At 41.4% G+C, this 15,705-nt stretch overlaps 1 long non-coding RNA gene across 1 annotated transcript; it reads left to right on the top strand.

The window, feature by feature from the left end:
- The first annotated feature begins 5,676 nt into the window (after nt 1–5,676).
- Nucleotides 5,677–11,639, top strand: LOC147373571 (uncharacterized). Its single transcript, XR_015163103.1, has 2 exons — nt 5,677–5,799; nt 8,628–11,639. It is a non-coding gene; the product is annotated as an uncharacterized LOC147373571 (long non-coding RNA).
- The last annotated feature ends 4,066 nt before the right edge of the window (nt 11,640–15,705 follow it).

Raw genomic sequence — 15,705 nt, 5'->3', positions numbered from 1 at the left:
GAGCAGAGCTGCCTTTTGTTTGCTCTGCTGCCAGGATCCTGGTAGGAGAATGAAGTGAGTGGAGATTGCAGCCACACACTGGTATTAATATTTTCTGTGTCTAATGTGTCCTGTTCCTGCTTCTGCTCTGTTCTGCCATGAGATCTTGGCTTTGTGTCGCCCAGCCCTCCAGCTGGGTTGAAAATGAAGGTCACTCTTCCCCGTTCCCCTGCCTTCAAGCTTGCACCCTCAGGACAGGTTCTCCACAGTCTCCCCATGGGCCTGGTCTAACTAAAGAAGGGATTTGTCCAGAGAGGCATCAAAGTTTACTCAGTCCTTTGTGTGTTTGTGTGTGTGTGTATTTAGTCACTCAGTCCTGTCAGACTCTTTGCCACACCATGGACTGTAGCCCTCTAGGCTCCTCAGTCCATGGGATTTTTCAGGCAATAATACTGGAGTAGGGTGTCATTTCCTCCTCCAGGGGATCTTCCCTACCCAGGGATAGAACCCACCATGTCTCCTGTATTTCGGGGCGGGGGGGGGGGGGCGATTCTCGACCGCTAGCACCACCTGGGGAGCACACTCAGTCCTTTACTTATCTTTTCCTTCCTGGTGAGAGTTTTTTTGGCTCCCTCTTCCATTGTCACCTTTCTAACTAGGATATATCCCCTCCCTCACCGTCATTTTGCAATTCTCAGAACTAGAAAGAAAACCATTAGGAAAATCAGAAAATGGCATTAACCTGTACAGAAATGCCCTTGGTTCTCAGGAAGCTGAGGGTTTAACAAGAACCATGGATACTCGCATGCAATGGAAGTGATCAAATGGCCTAATTTTATTGGATTAATTCTAACTGCCCCGAAACTTTATTCTGAGACTCTAGGCAGGTCTCTTGAGCTCTCTTGGCTTCTAGTGGGGATAATGAGACCTTACCTGAAGTCAGGGGCAGGACCATGGTCTCTGAAGGCCCCTCAGTACTAAGATCTACAATTCTATGAATACTCTCTAAATTCCCAGAAACAAAGTCACAATCAAACAGAATTTCAGTATTCCCACTCTCTACCGAAGTGTTCTGAGATAAGAAATGCTAAAGAAATGAGATGTTATATAAATCAGAATGCTGCTGCTGCTGCTAAGTCGCTTCAGTCGTGTCCGACTCTGTGCGACCCCATAGACGGCAGCCCACCAGGCTCCCCCGTCCCTGGGATTCTCCAGGCAAGAACACTGGAGTGGGTTGCCATCTCCTTCTCCAATGCATGAAAGTGAAAAGTGAAAGGGAAGTCGCCCAGTCATGTCCGACTCTTAGCGACTCCATGGACTGCAGCCTACCAGGCTCCTCCATCCATGGGATTTGCCAGGCAAGAGTACTGGAGTGGGGTGCCATTGCCTTCTCCTTAAATCAGAATACAGATCTCTAAAATAGGAAGGACTGAGAAAATGTATATGCAGATTTCTGACTATCAGTGAATGGGCAAAAAATTCTAATTATGAAATGAAATTATACCGAATTTTCTGTAGCCAATCATAAATGCCCTAAAAATGTGGCCTGATTCAGCCAAGGCACAGACAGGAGGCATTTAGAGTCAAACACAACTGAATGACTTGCTGGCATAACCAGCCTGGAAGCCATTTGGGGTTCTTTTTGCTAATGTATAATTGAAGTGGAAGAGAAGGAAGCCAAAGCCAGGGAGAAATATGAGACTCAGGATAGAATGGCTGAGGCCGCATCTTGGACCCAAGGTGCAGTTCCAGAGTTTGATGTCAGTCTGTCTGAAGCTGACAGACTGACAGATTAAACTGATGGTGGCTCTTTGCTTCTAAAGGCAGAGAGGACTGAGACGGCAAGACACACCACTTGGGCCAGGAGAGGATGCAGTAGTAGAGAGGCCATCTCAACATTTATTCTTCATGAAGACTGGATGGGCATGAGATGATCGACTTTACTCTCCTGGGCAGAATTCACAGGAAGCTAAGTAAAGTCTTAATAGTCCATTGGATGATTTTGCTAAATCAAGTTTGTTGTTGTTCAGTCGCTAAGTTGTGTCTGGCTCTTTACGACCCCCTGGACTATATAGCACACCAGGTGTACCTGTCCTTCACTATGTCCCAGAGTTTGCTCAAACTCATGTCTTTTGAGTCAGTGATGCCATCCAACCACCTCATCCTCTGTTGCTCCCTTTTCCTCCTGCCCTTAGTCTTTCCAGCATCGGGCTCTTTTCCAATGAGTTGGCTCTTCATCTCAGTTAGCCAGAGTGTTGGAGCTTCAGCTTCAGCATCAGTCCTTCCAATGAATATTCAGGGTTAATTTCCTTTAGGATTGACTAGTTTGATCTCCTTGCAGTTCAAGGGACTCTCAAGAGCCATTCTCTTCTCCAGGGGATCTTCCCAACTCAGGGATTGAACCTGGGTCTCCTGCATTGCAGGCAGATTCTTTACTGTCTGAGCCACCAGGGAAGTCCAAATAGAGGTTGGGCATTTGAATGAAAGTCCTGCCCAATTCATTATTGATCAGCCAACCTTCCTTGACCCTTGGGGATTCCATTATCTCCTCTGAAGGATTTGGCAGTACCTGCTTTTTAAAGTGAGGTCATTACCTGGAATATAGGGCTAGAAATGGTTTTGCATGCATCTTGATGATAAAATGAAATGCATCTCTGTCTCTCTGTGTAAATCTACCTGAATTAGGTCCTATAAAGCACTTGGTTGTTGCTTTACAAGCAAATTTGGGAGTTTCTGAATTTTTCTTGTTATGAACACTTGCTTCATTTATGATCAATTTATTCTCCATACCTTGACTTAAATTTTATTCTATATAAACAGAAACTTCATTTCAATTAAAATTTCTATTGAAAGTTAAATTTCGGGGCAATATCTGAAGAAAAATGTAACTACAATTAGACTTCTAAATTAAATTTAAAATTCAACTTCTCATGTTACTATATACGTGAAAAATTCAACAAAGATGGCAAGGTGATTAAGGCCTATATTTCAGATGGGTAAGTTTACACACCTCTGCTTAGAAGATGGTAGTTTCTTTTGATATTGGATCCTTTAAAATGGGAAAAAACACCAATTATCATTTTATTAGAAATATAAAGAAATATGTAAAATGGTACAAGGCATTGCTTTTAATTGTCATTATCCCTTTGGTCTTCTTCAGTCTAGAAGAGTTCTTCAGTCTCTCCCATTATGACCTTGAAACCTTTGAAGACTATACCAGGAATTTTATATATTTTCAATTTGCTTTTCTCTGCTATTTCTTTGTGATAGTTTCAGGTGCTGCATTTTGGCAAGAGTATCACAGACTGCAGCCATAAAATTAAAAGACGCTTACTCCTTGGAAGGAAAGTTATGACCAACTAGATAGCATATTCAAAAGCAGAGACATTACTTTGTCAACAAAGGTTCCTCTAGTCAAGGCTATGGTTTTTCCTGTGGTCATGTATGGATGTGAGAGTTGGACTGTGAAGAAGGCTGAGCGCCGAAGAATTGATGCCTTTGAACTGTGGTGTTGGAGAAGACTCTTGAGAGTCCCTTGGACTGCAAGGAGATCCAACCAGTCCATTCTGAAGGAGATCAGCCCTGGGATTTCTTTGGAAGGAATGATGCTAAAGCTGAAACTCCAGTACTTTGGTGGCCTCATGCGAAGAGTTGACTCATTGGAAAGGACTCTGATGCTGGGAGGGATTGGGGGCGGGAGGAGAAGGGGATGACAGAGGATGAGATGGCTGGATGCATCACTGACTCGATGGACGTGAGTCTGAGTGAACTCTGGGAGTTGGTGATGGACAGGGAGGCCTGGTGTGCTGTGATTCATGGGGTCGCAAAGAGTCGGACACGACTGAGCGACTGATATAATCTGATCTGATCTGATCACAGAAGTGATACTGCTCTTCATTCTATTGGATGTTCCATGATTTTGATTTTTCCTTTTACTAATGTTTATGTTCATTACTTGATTAAGGTGATGTCTGCTAAGCAGTTGAGAAGTTGTTTCTTTAGCAAAAATCCATTTGGTTCTCTTACAATACCATCCTCCAATGCTGTTTTAATTTAGTTCATTCCACCTTATAACCCCACAAACATTGTTTCCAAATATGGTGGCAATGACGTATCTAAGCTCTCTGAGCTAGTTCTATTTGTATTTACACAGTTTTGAGGTCCTGTTAGCTTTCTTTATTTGATTACTCAGAACACTTTCCTTTCCTTTTTTTCTTGATACACAGTATCACTTCTCTCTAACTTCTATCTAGGAACACTGTACATTGGTTTCCAATATCTCACTTTGAACATACACATTAATGTACAGAAAGTATATTTCTTCAAGTTTACACAACCCATTATAGGGAAGACTAATTAGAAAAATCCTTTTAGTTGTTATAAAAACAAAATAGAATTTATGTATTAGAACTATTTGTCTAAAATAGGTTGTTGGGAAATCATATATAAAATGCAATTTTAATTCTCAAAAGAGATGAAAAAGTTGATGGGAGAGTAGGAAGAAAGTGGGATGGCCAGAATAGACAAGGGGGGAAAGCTGTGCCAACATCTGCCACCATGAGTGGAGACTGTGCCTGGGTCTGGATGCCACATGCATGAGTGCTGGGTGGTGATCACCATCTCCAGTCCTCCAACAGGTATAACCAGTGGGTGAGAGTACTCAGCTCCAGAGGTTGTGAAGTAGAGAGAGCAGGTGGAAGGGAGTGAACTTGGAAACTCTGCCTGTGCCCTGTCCTTAATACCTATGTGATGCTGTCCTTTTTCTTCTCTGGACCTCAGTTTTCATGCTGTGAAGCAAAAAGGGAATATTTCAGGACTGCAAGATGCTGAGATGAGAAATAAGGCACAAGAGTAACACAAAGAGAGTAAAACAGAAACAGATGATCAAGAAACTTTTGCCTGCTTTGGGCTCACAGAGTCTTTAACCCATGGACACACCTTCCTGCGTCCCACACTTTCAGAAAGATCTGAGATTCCAACCACAGAAGTGCTCTGTCTGCCTTCCTCCCCACCCCCACCCAAGGAACTGTCCATCGGTCCTCTCATTCCTGACACCTGTTAGACAACTTGCTGTGTTCCTGAAACTCTTAGAGGTAAATGTTTCAGTCTGTGCTTCTGTTCCTGTTCAGAATGTACTTAGAAGGAGATTCATTGTCAGAGAAGCAATGAGGAGACAGATCAAGAGTGCAGGGTTTAAAAAGTAGGAAAAGAGAGTTATTTATTTTTATTTTTTAACTTTACAATATTGTATTGGTTTTGCCATATATCAACATGAATCCGCCACAGGTATACACGTGTTCCCCATCCTGAATCCTCCTCCCTCCTCCCTCCCCGTACCATCCCTCCGGTCGTCCCAGTGCACCAGCCCCAAGCATCCAGTATCATGCATCGATCCTGGACTGGCAACTCATTTCATATATGATATTATACATGTTTCAATGCCATTCTCCCAAATCATCCCACCCTCTCCCTCTCCCACAGAGTCCAAAAGACTGTTCTATACATCAGTGTCTGGAAAAGAGAGTTAAAAGGAGAATTATTGCCCATAGAAACCTCTTTCATTCCTGCCGGGCTTCATTGAGGCCTGAGGAGCTGGCGCTTTGCTGTGGAGACACTTCTGGTTCAAGAAGATTTATAGATGCAGATCATGAGGCCCTTATGCTTTAAAAACTCATAGAGCTGAGTGAAAAGATATTACAGAACTATGAAAAAATATTTTAGTGTTGTTAAAATGTGTTTTTTTTTTTTCTTTTAAAGGATCAAGGCCGACATGGCTTTCTCACTGAAGTACCACGAGAGTCATCGGCACAGTTGGAGGTGGTGAGTTTCAACAGGCTTTTGAAAATTATCACAACGGGCTTTCAGGTAAAGGAGCACACAGGAGAAGGAAGAGGTGGTTTTGCACTAAAATACATAAATAAGTACAATTTAAAAATTGAGCTGCCTTCTAGGAATGGAAAGACTTAGTCATGGGCTTGGGCTCCCCAATGGCATTCAGAACACCATACACCTACCTGCTCACAGAACTGTTTCAGTGGGTGGGGCAAGAAGAAAATATTTCCTTTAGGCATACTAACACAAAATCAAACCTGTTCTTGCAATGAGCTTCAAATGCCAGTAAGAGAATATGATGACTGCAGTGGCAGAAGGCAGGAAAGCAGCTGGAAAAAGGCTGTCTAAAGAGACTATAATTAGCAGTTTCCCTAATTATCCACATGGTTTACCATGTTCCATGCATGGGCTCTCAGGTTAGTGCAATTTGGGGCTCAGCTTAGGGCTGGGGGTGAGAGAGGGTTTATATCTTTAAATTTCAAAGATTATTAAAGGCTTCCTTCTGTGGAAGGAAACTCAAAGAATATCTAAAGGAAAAATATGGTATGAACCCCAAATTAAAGCCCAAAGTGAAATATTTCCATTAAGAATTTAAGGGTAGAAAGATAAAAAGAAATCTTCCGTCATTATGAGATCCAAAGAAAGCTACTCTTAACATTAAAATTTTTCTGCCTTCTCCTCTTTTTAAAAACATATTTGCAAATTGCACTTAGTTAATCAGTTATTAAAAGTAAGTTTTTGGAAGTAACTGTAGATTCACAGGAAGTTGTAAAAAAATTTACAGAGAGTTTCTGTGTATTCTTCACCTAGTTTTCCCTACTGGTAATATCTTAAGTAGTTATAGTACAGTATCACAGCCAGGAAACAGACACTGGTACAATCCACAGAGCTTGTTCCAACTTCACCAGTTCTGTATTCACTCATTTGTGTGTGTGTATATATAATTCTGTGCTGTTTTTTATCACATGTGTATATTCGTGTAATCACCACAGTCAAGATACAGAACTGCTCCATCAGTACAAAGCTTCCACATTCCAACCCTTTACAGTCACATACACCCTAACAACATACAATTTTAATTTTTGCACTCTTTCACTGTTATGGCCCTAGGGAAATATTACTGAACAAGCAAAAATCCCTGCTCTATTGAGAAAATACAGAAAATACAAAAATTTTCAAAATGAATACAGGTGTATCTTGGGGATATTGCATGTTCAGTTTCAGACCATCACAATGACGTGAATATTCAAATAAAAAATAAACAAAACATGAATTTTTTGGTTTCCCAGTACACACAAAAGTTATGTTTACCTTATACTGTGGTCTATTAAGTATGCAATAGCATTATGTCTTAAAAAAGTGTGTATGTGTGCACACGTGCTCAGTTTTGTCCAACTCTTTGAGACACCATAGACTGTAGCCCACCAAGCTCCTCTGTCCATGGAATTTTTCAGGCAGGAATACTAGAGTGGGTTTGCATTTCCTACTTCAGGGGATCTTCCCAACTCCAGGACTGAACCTGCGTCTCCTGTACTGGCAGGAGGATTCTTTACCACTGAATCACTTGGGAAGCCAAAGAAGAAAGGCTTTCCCGCCCTTGATTCAAAAATTTTATTGCTTAAAAGATGTTAACCACCATCTGAGTCTTCAGGGAATCATAATCTTTTTGCAGTAATAACATCAAAGATCACTGATCACAGATTCCCATAATAAATATAATAATAATGGAAAATTTAAAATATTGCAAAGATTAGTGAAATGTGACACAGAGACACAACATGAGCAATTGGTGTTGGAAAAATGGTGCCAATAGATTTGCTTGATGCAAGGTTGCCACAAAACTTAAATTTATTAAAAAAACACATATCTGGGAAGTTCAGTAAAATGAAATATGCCTGCAGAAAAAAAATTAAAAGGACAGGAAAGCCTGGTGTGCTGCAGTTCATGGGAACTGCAAAGAGTCAGACATGACTGAATGACTGAACAACAACTGGAAAGAACTACTCATGGATGTTTTCATGATTTTAGGAAAGGCTGCTGCTAAGTCACTTCAGTCGAGTCTGACTCTGTGCAACCCCGTAGACAGCAGCCCACCAGGCTCTGCTGTCCCTGGGATTCTCCAGGCAAGAATAGTGGAGTGGGTTGCCATTTCCTTCTCCAATGCATGAAAATGAAAAGTGAAAGTGAAGTTGCTCAGTCGTGTCTGACTCTTCACGACCCCATGGACTGCAGCCCACCAGGCTCCTCCATCCATGGGATTTTCCAGGCAAGAGTACTGGAGTGGGGTGCCATTGCCTTCTCCATTTAGGAAAGGCACGTCTCTACAAATCTAAGAAGCTATCTTCTGGGTTTCAGGCAGATGGGACAAAAAGACTAAGGAGATTGAGAGTGGGAAATACTAAAGATTTTTTCAGATAATGAAGGCAGATAGAAAAGCAAACCAAATAACAAACCAAAACCAATTCCACTTAGCTCTTGGTGCTTAAGCTAGGAAATTGACTCTGGCAGGGACAGAAGGCAGGTGTTGAAAAATATCAGAGAGGCAACTGCTGACAGATAGTTTGAAGTACTTTTCCTGATTATCTGTGTGAGTCATCCTTTTATAGGTCAAAGTTATGCTCATGTTGGTGCATTCAGGTCAGGGCAGGACAGTGACCTGAGACTGAAGCCTTGAAGTTCCATGGGTTAATCTTTTTGACATTCTTTGAGGGTCTCCTCCCTGTGGTTATAGCCTGGGCACAAGCTTTTTAAAGAAAAATCAAATAGACAAAAAAGGAAATTCATTGTTTATTTTTTTTTTCTTTCTTCTCTTATAGCGTGTTAACAGAAAACTGGAAAGAAGAAAAAAACCAGTCATTATCGCACTCCTGTTGTTTACCAAGTTTCCACATGTCGTACTCATCCAGTGCTGATAGCTGAAATTGCGTGCGTGCGTGATTAGTCACTCAATCGTGTCTGGCTCTTTGCAACCCCATGGACTGTAGCCCACCAGGCTCTTCTGTTCATGAGATTTTTCAGGCAAGAGTACTGGAGTGGAGTGCCATTTCCTCCTCCAGGGAAATCTTCTTGACCCAGGGATCTGATCTGTGTCTCCCATGCCTCCTGCATTGCAGGCAGATGATTTTCTGCTGAGCCATAGGGGAGGCCAAGCAACATATGGAAACTTCAGCTAATTAAAGCTGAAAATGCATCTATTAAGGGGTACAAAATAACTCATAGAGTCTCTGAGAATCAGTCTTGGAGTTGACCCGTGTCTTGCAGAAGGGTCAAAACTCATTCTGCAGAACTGGTCTGGTGAGGACAACACGCCAAAGTCTTCCCTGAGCCTGGACGGTGTATTGTGTGTTGCAGATACCCCTAGGGCAGTGTCATCACTACTGATTCTAGAAACTGGACTTGCTACTGCTTCTAGTGCCAGCCTTTGTTGTTGTTGTTCAGTCCCTAAGATCTGTCCAACTCTTTGTGACCCCCGTGGACTGCAGCACTCCAGGTTTCCTTGTCCTTCACTGTCTCTTGGAGCTTGCTCAAATTCATTTCCACTGAGTCAGTGATGCCATCCGACCATCTCATTCTCTGTCACCCTCTGCTCCTCCTGCCCTCAATATTTCAGCATCAGAGTCTTTTCCAATAAGTCAACTCTTCCTACCAGGTGGCCAAAAGTATTGGAGCTTCAGCTTCAGCATTTGTCCTTCCAATGAATATTGAGGGTTGATTTCCTTTAAGATCAACTGGTTTGGTCTCCTTGCTGTCCAAGGAACTCTCAAGAGTCTTCTCCAGCACCACAGTGCGAAAGCATCAGTTCTTCAGCACTCCACCTTCTTTATGGTCCATAAAGATGATTTGGACCATAGCTTTGACTAGATGGATCTTTACCAGCAAATGATGTCTCTTCTTTTTTAACATGCTGTCTAGGTTTGTCGTAGCTTTTCTTCCAAAGAGTGAGGATCTTTTAATTCCATGGCTGCAGTCACCATCTGCAGTGATTTTGAAGCCTGAGAAAATAATGTCTGTCGTTTCCATTTTTTCCCCCATCTATTTGCTATGAAGTGATGGGACCAGATGCTATGATCTTAGTTTTTTGAAAGGTGAGTTTTAAGCCAGGTTTTTCACTCTCCTCTTACACCTTTATCAAGAGGCTCTTTAGTTCCTCTTCACTTTCTGTCATTAGGGTGGTACCATCTGCGTATCTAAGGTTGTTGATATTTCTCCTGGCAATCTTGATTCCAGCTTGTGATTCATCCAGCCTGACATTTTGCATGATGTATCTTGTATATAATTTAAACAAGCAGGGTGGCAATATACAGCCTTGATATAGTCCTTTTCCAATTTGGAACCAGTCCATTGTTCCATATCTGGTTCTGTTGCTTCTTGACCTGCATACATATTTCTCAGGAGGCAGCTAAGGTGGTCTGGTATTCCAATCTCTTTAAGAATTTTCCAGTTTGTGATGATCCACCACAATCAAAGGCTTTAACCTAGTCAGTGAAGCAGAAGTAGGTATTTTTCTGGAATTCTCTTGCTTTTTCTATTGTCCAATGGATGTTGCCAATTGGATCTCTAGTTCCTCTGACTTTTCTAAATCCAGTTTGCACATCTGGAAGTTCATGGTTCACGTATTGTTGAAGCTTAGCCTGAAGGATTTTGAACATTATCTTGCTAACATTTGAAATGAGTGCAATTGTATGGTAGTTTGAATATTCTTTAGCACTGATTTTCCTCGGGATTGGAACGAAAACGGACTTTTTCCAGTCCTGTGGCCATTGCTGAGTTTTCCAAATTTGCTGACATATTGAGTGCAACACTTTTACATCATCTTTTAGGATTTGAAATAGCTCAGCTGGAATTCCGTCACCTCCACTAGCTTTGTTCATTGAATGTACTGTAAGATTTTATTTGTATATAATTCTTGAAATGCTAAAACTATAGATAGAGAGAACAGATGGTAATAACCAGCGGTTAAGGAAGGAAAGTTATGACCAATCTAGACAGCATATTAAAAAGCAAAGACATTACTTTGCCAACAAAGGTTTGTCTAGTATAGGCTATGGTTTTTCCAGTAGTCATGTATGGATGTGAGTGTTGGACTAAAAAGAAAGCTGAGCACCAAAGAATTGATGCTTTTGAACTGTGGTGTTAGAGAAGCCTCTTGAGAGTCCCTTGGACTGCAAGGAGATCCAACCAGTCCATCTTAAAGGAGATAAGTCTTTAATGTTCATTGGAAGGATTGATGTTGAAGCTGAAGCTCCAATACTTTGGCCACCTGAATCAAAGAGCTGACTCATTTGAAAAGACCCTGATGCTGAGAAAGATTCAAGGTGGGAGGAGAAGGGGATGACAGAGGATGAGATGGCTGGATGGCATCACTGACTCAGTGGACATGAGTATGGGTAAACTCCAGGAGTTCATGATGGAGAGGGAGGCCTGGCATGCTGCAGTCCATGTGGTTGCAAAGAGTTGGACAAGACTGAGCGACTGAACTGAACTGAACTGAAGGAGAGGGTAGAGGCTGGACAGAAATAGATGTGGCTATAAAAGGAAAACATGAAGGATTCTGTGGTGATGGAAATGTTCTGTATCTTGACTATATAAATGCCAACATGTTGTGATACTGTATTATTACATTATCATGTTAATCATGCCACATGACTATAACTACATAATTACATTATGTATCATACTATTTTATGATATTGTACTGTAGCTTTCCAAGATGTTACCATTGGGGTAAACTGGTCAAAGGGTATAAGAGATACTTCTGTATTATTTCATATGACACATTGATTTACAATCTAAGTACAAACTTTAATTAAAATAAAGTTTGAAGAGGCATAGAAGTTTCATCCTTCTCCGTCAAGAATGTTGGATGACCTTATTGTTTTTCCATTTTTTTATTAATTCCTGATATTCTCTTTGTCAACTTTTTGTAGATTTAGATTTTATTTAATATAAATATAATTTAGTGGCTTAAATAGGTGATTATCTTAATTTTTATACAATTTAAAGGTTACTTTCCATTTACAGTTGTTATAAAATATTGGCTATATCCCTCATGTTGTGCTGCTGCTGCTGCTGCATCATTAAGCCTATCTTCAGTTCAATTCAGTCACTCAGTTGTGTCCAATTCTTTGTGATCTCATGGACTGCAGCATGCCAGGCTTTCCTGTCCATCACCAACTCCTGGAGCCTACTCAAACTCATGGCCATAGCATCAGTGATGCCATCCAACCATCTCATCCTCTGTTGTCCCCTTCTCCTCCCGCCTTCAATCTTTTCCAGCATTAGGGTCTTTTCCAATGAGTCAGTTCTTTGTATCAGGTGGCCAAAGTATTGGAGTTTTGGCTTCAGCATCAGTGAAATGCCAGCAAATCTGGAAAACTCAGCAGTGGCCACGGGACTGGAAAAGGTCAGTTTTCATTCCAATCCCAAAGAAGGGCAATGCCAAAGAAGGTTCAAATTACCACACAATTGCACTCATCTCACACGTTAGCAAAATAATGCTCAAAATTCTCCAAGCCAGGCTTAAACAGTACATGAACCATGAACTTCTAGATGTTCAAGCTGAATTTAGAAAAGGTAGAGGAACCAGAGATAAAATTGTCAACATCCGTTGGATCATTGAAAAAGCAAGAAAGTTCCAAAAAAACATCTACTAAATAGATGGGGAAACAGTGGAAACAGTGTCAGACTGTATTTTTTTGGGCTCCAAATTCACTGCAGATGGTGATTGCAGCCATGAAATTAAAAGATACTTACTCCTTGGAAGAAAGTGAAGAGGAACTAAAAAGCCTCTTTATGAAAGTGAAAGTGGAGAGTGAAAAAGTTGGCTTAAAGCTCAACATTCAGAAAACGAAGATCATGGCATCCGGTCCCATCACTTCATGGGAAATAGATGGAGAAACAGTGGAAACAGTGTCAGACTTTATATTTTTGGGCTCCAAAATCACTGCAGATGGTGACTGCAGCCATGAAATTAAAAGACGCTTACTCCTTGGAAGGAAAGTTATGATCAACCTAGATAGCATATTCAAAAGCAGAGACATTACTTTGCCAACGAAGGTCCGTCTAGTCAAGGCTATGGTTTTTCCTGTGGTCATGTATGGATGTGAGAGTTGGATTGTGAAGAAGGCTGAGCACCGAAGAATTGATGCTTTTGGACTGTGGTGTTGGAGAAGGCTCTTGAGAGTCCCTTGGACTGCAAGGAGATCCAACTGGTCCATTCTGAAGGAGATCAGCCCTGGGATTTCTTTGGAAGGAGTGATGCCAAAGCTGAAACTCCAGTACTTTGGCCACCTCATTGGAAGAGTTGACTCATTGGAAAGGACCCTGATGCTGGGAGGGATTGGGGGCAGGAGGAGAAGGGGACGACAGAGGATGAGATGGCTGAATGGCATCACTGGCTCGATGGACATGAGTCTGAGTGAACTCTGGTAGTTGTTGATGGACAGGGAGGCCTGGTGTGCTGTGATTCATGGGGTCGCAAACAGTTGGACACGACTGAGTGACTGAACTGAACTGAACTGATTGCTTAATTGACTACACCAAAGCCTTTGACTGTGTGGATCACAAACTATGGAAAATTCTTCAGGAGATGGGAATACCAGACCACCTGACCTGCCTGCTGTATGCAGGTCAAGAAGCAACAGTTAGAACTAGACATGGAACAATAGACTGGTTCCAAATCGGGAAAGGAGTATGTCAAGGCTGTATATTGTCACTCTGCTTATTAAACTTATATATAGAGTAAATCATGCGAAATGCTGGGCTGGATGAAGCATAAGCTGGAATCAAGATTGCCAGGAGAAATATCAATAACCTCAGATATGTAAATGACACCACCCTTATGGCAGAAAGCAAAGAAGTACTAAAGAGCCTCTTGATTAAAGTGAAAGAGGAGAGTGAAAAACCCGGCTTAAAACTCAACATTCAGAAAACTAAGATCATGGCATCCGTCCCATCACTTCATGGCAAATAGATGGGGAAACAATGGAAACAGTGACCGGCTTTATTTTTGGGGGCTCCAAAATCAATGCAGATGGTGAGTGCAGCCATGAAATTAAAAGACGCTTGCTCCTGGGAAGAAAAGCTATGAACAACCTAGACAGCATATTAAAAAGCAGAGACATTACTTTACCAATAAAGGTCCATGTAGTCAAAGCTATGTTTTTCCAGTGGTCATGTATGGATGTGAGAGTTGGACTATAAAGAAAGCTGAGCACTGGAGAATTGATGCTTTTGAACTGTGGTGTTGGAGAAGACTCTTGAGAGTCCCTTGGACTGCAAGGAGATCCAACCAGTCCATCCTAAAGGAAATCAGTCCTGAATCTTCATTGGAAGGACTGATGCTGAAGCTAAAGCTCCAAAACTTTGGCCACCTGATGCGAAGAACTGACTCATTGGAAAAGCCTATCTTACACCCAATAATTTGTACCTCCTTTTCCTACACCCATATACTGCCCCTCCCCACTTCTCCCCACTGGTAACAACTGGTTTGTTCTGTATATCTGTGGGTCTGCTTACTTTTTGGTATATTCACTAGTTTGTTGTATTTTTTTAGATTTCACATGTAAGTAACCTGATGCAATATTTGTCCTTTGCTGTCTGACTTGACTAAGTATAATGCTCTTCTAGACCATCCATGTTGCTGCAAATGGCAAAATTTTGGTTTTATTTGTGCTGAGTAGTATTCTATTGTGTATATGTACATATACATATATACCACGTCTTCTTTATCCGTTTGTCTGTGGATGGACACTTAGATTGGTTCCGTATCTTGGATTTTTACATCTGTCAATGTGATGCTATTGCTTTTGGAGCTTAAGTAGTGTCATGAGACATGTACTAGAATGTCTGTCATACTGGCCATGCTCACGGAACCCACGAGACCATGTGTGCATATATTAGGGGACTGAAGCACATCTCTCCCATCTCTAGGAGAAGAAATAAGGGCATCTGGAGCTCAATGGGGGAGAATTGGTATTTACACTAGATTTAGAGGCAGGCCCTGTCAGTTCTTCCTAGATTGGGACACTGAAGGTTAAAGTTTGATTTGGGTAACAGGAGAACATCCTAACATCTCGGTGAGCTGGCTTCTTTGACTTTTTAGAATGACCTAGGGCTACAACGTAGATGTTGGTGGGAGAAGGATGGAGAACAGCCTTCCACAGGGAGAATGGCAGCGTGGAGGCCCCGCCCTTTTAAATTGGGAGCAGGAATAGCAATTACCATTCTGATGCACGGGGCCTCTGAGGGGAATCCATTGGTCCTGCATTGCCAGTGAAGCGGCTGCCAAAGCTCATTAGGTCTGTGTCAGAGCTGTTTTGGAGCTCTTGTCAACTTCCTCCCAGTAGTGTCCCTCACAGTCACAATTAGTCTCAGGTGACTTACTGGAGCCCAAGGAATTTGGGAGTATCTATTCTATATGGTCCATCCTTTTATTGGAAAAGAAAACTCTTTAGATCAACATAGACATAAACAGTAGCAGAGATGTTTATTTTGTCAGACACTGATTAATGTTTGATAGACATCAACGTCATGTGGAAGTGTGGGTTTAGAAGATATAGAAACAGAATTGATGTGATTTGTTAAAGATTTTAGATTAGGGATGTGAGGGATATGAAACATGGCCAGCGAACGCTTCTTATTCTAAGTATCATAACAAAAGTATATAGTAAAATAATCCTGTTTTGCAAAGGCAAGAGGCTTGGATATGATATTTTTCAACAGACTTCTCCAAGGTTGGAACTCATACAAAGAGATGAAGACACTTAATGAGGAAACCTAGAATTATGAAACCCTTAGTTAGATATTAGTATTGACAAACAGATGGTAGGAATATTAGCACATTACATGTTTAGACAAGAAAACATAAATTGCTTTAAAGCTATTATTATTATT

This window comes from Bos grunniens, chromosome 4, assembly GCF_055505025.1.
Source record: "Bos grunniens cultivar Pamir isolate PY7600 chromosome 4, Bosgru_T2T1.0, whole genome shotgun sequence".
In the NCBI taxonomy this organism is placed as follows: domain Eukaryota; kingdom Metazoa; phylum Chordata; class Mammalia; order Artiodactyla; family Bovidae; genus Bos; species Bos grunniens.
Note: the sequence above shows the minus strand (reverse complement) of the source record. Positions and strands in the feature narration are given on the sequence as shown.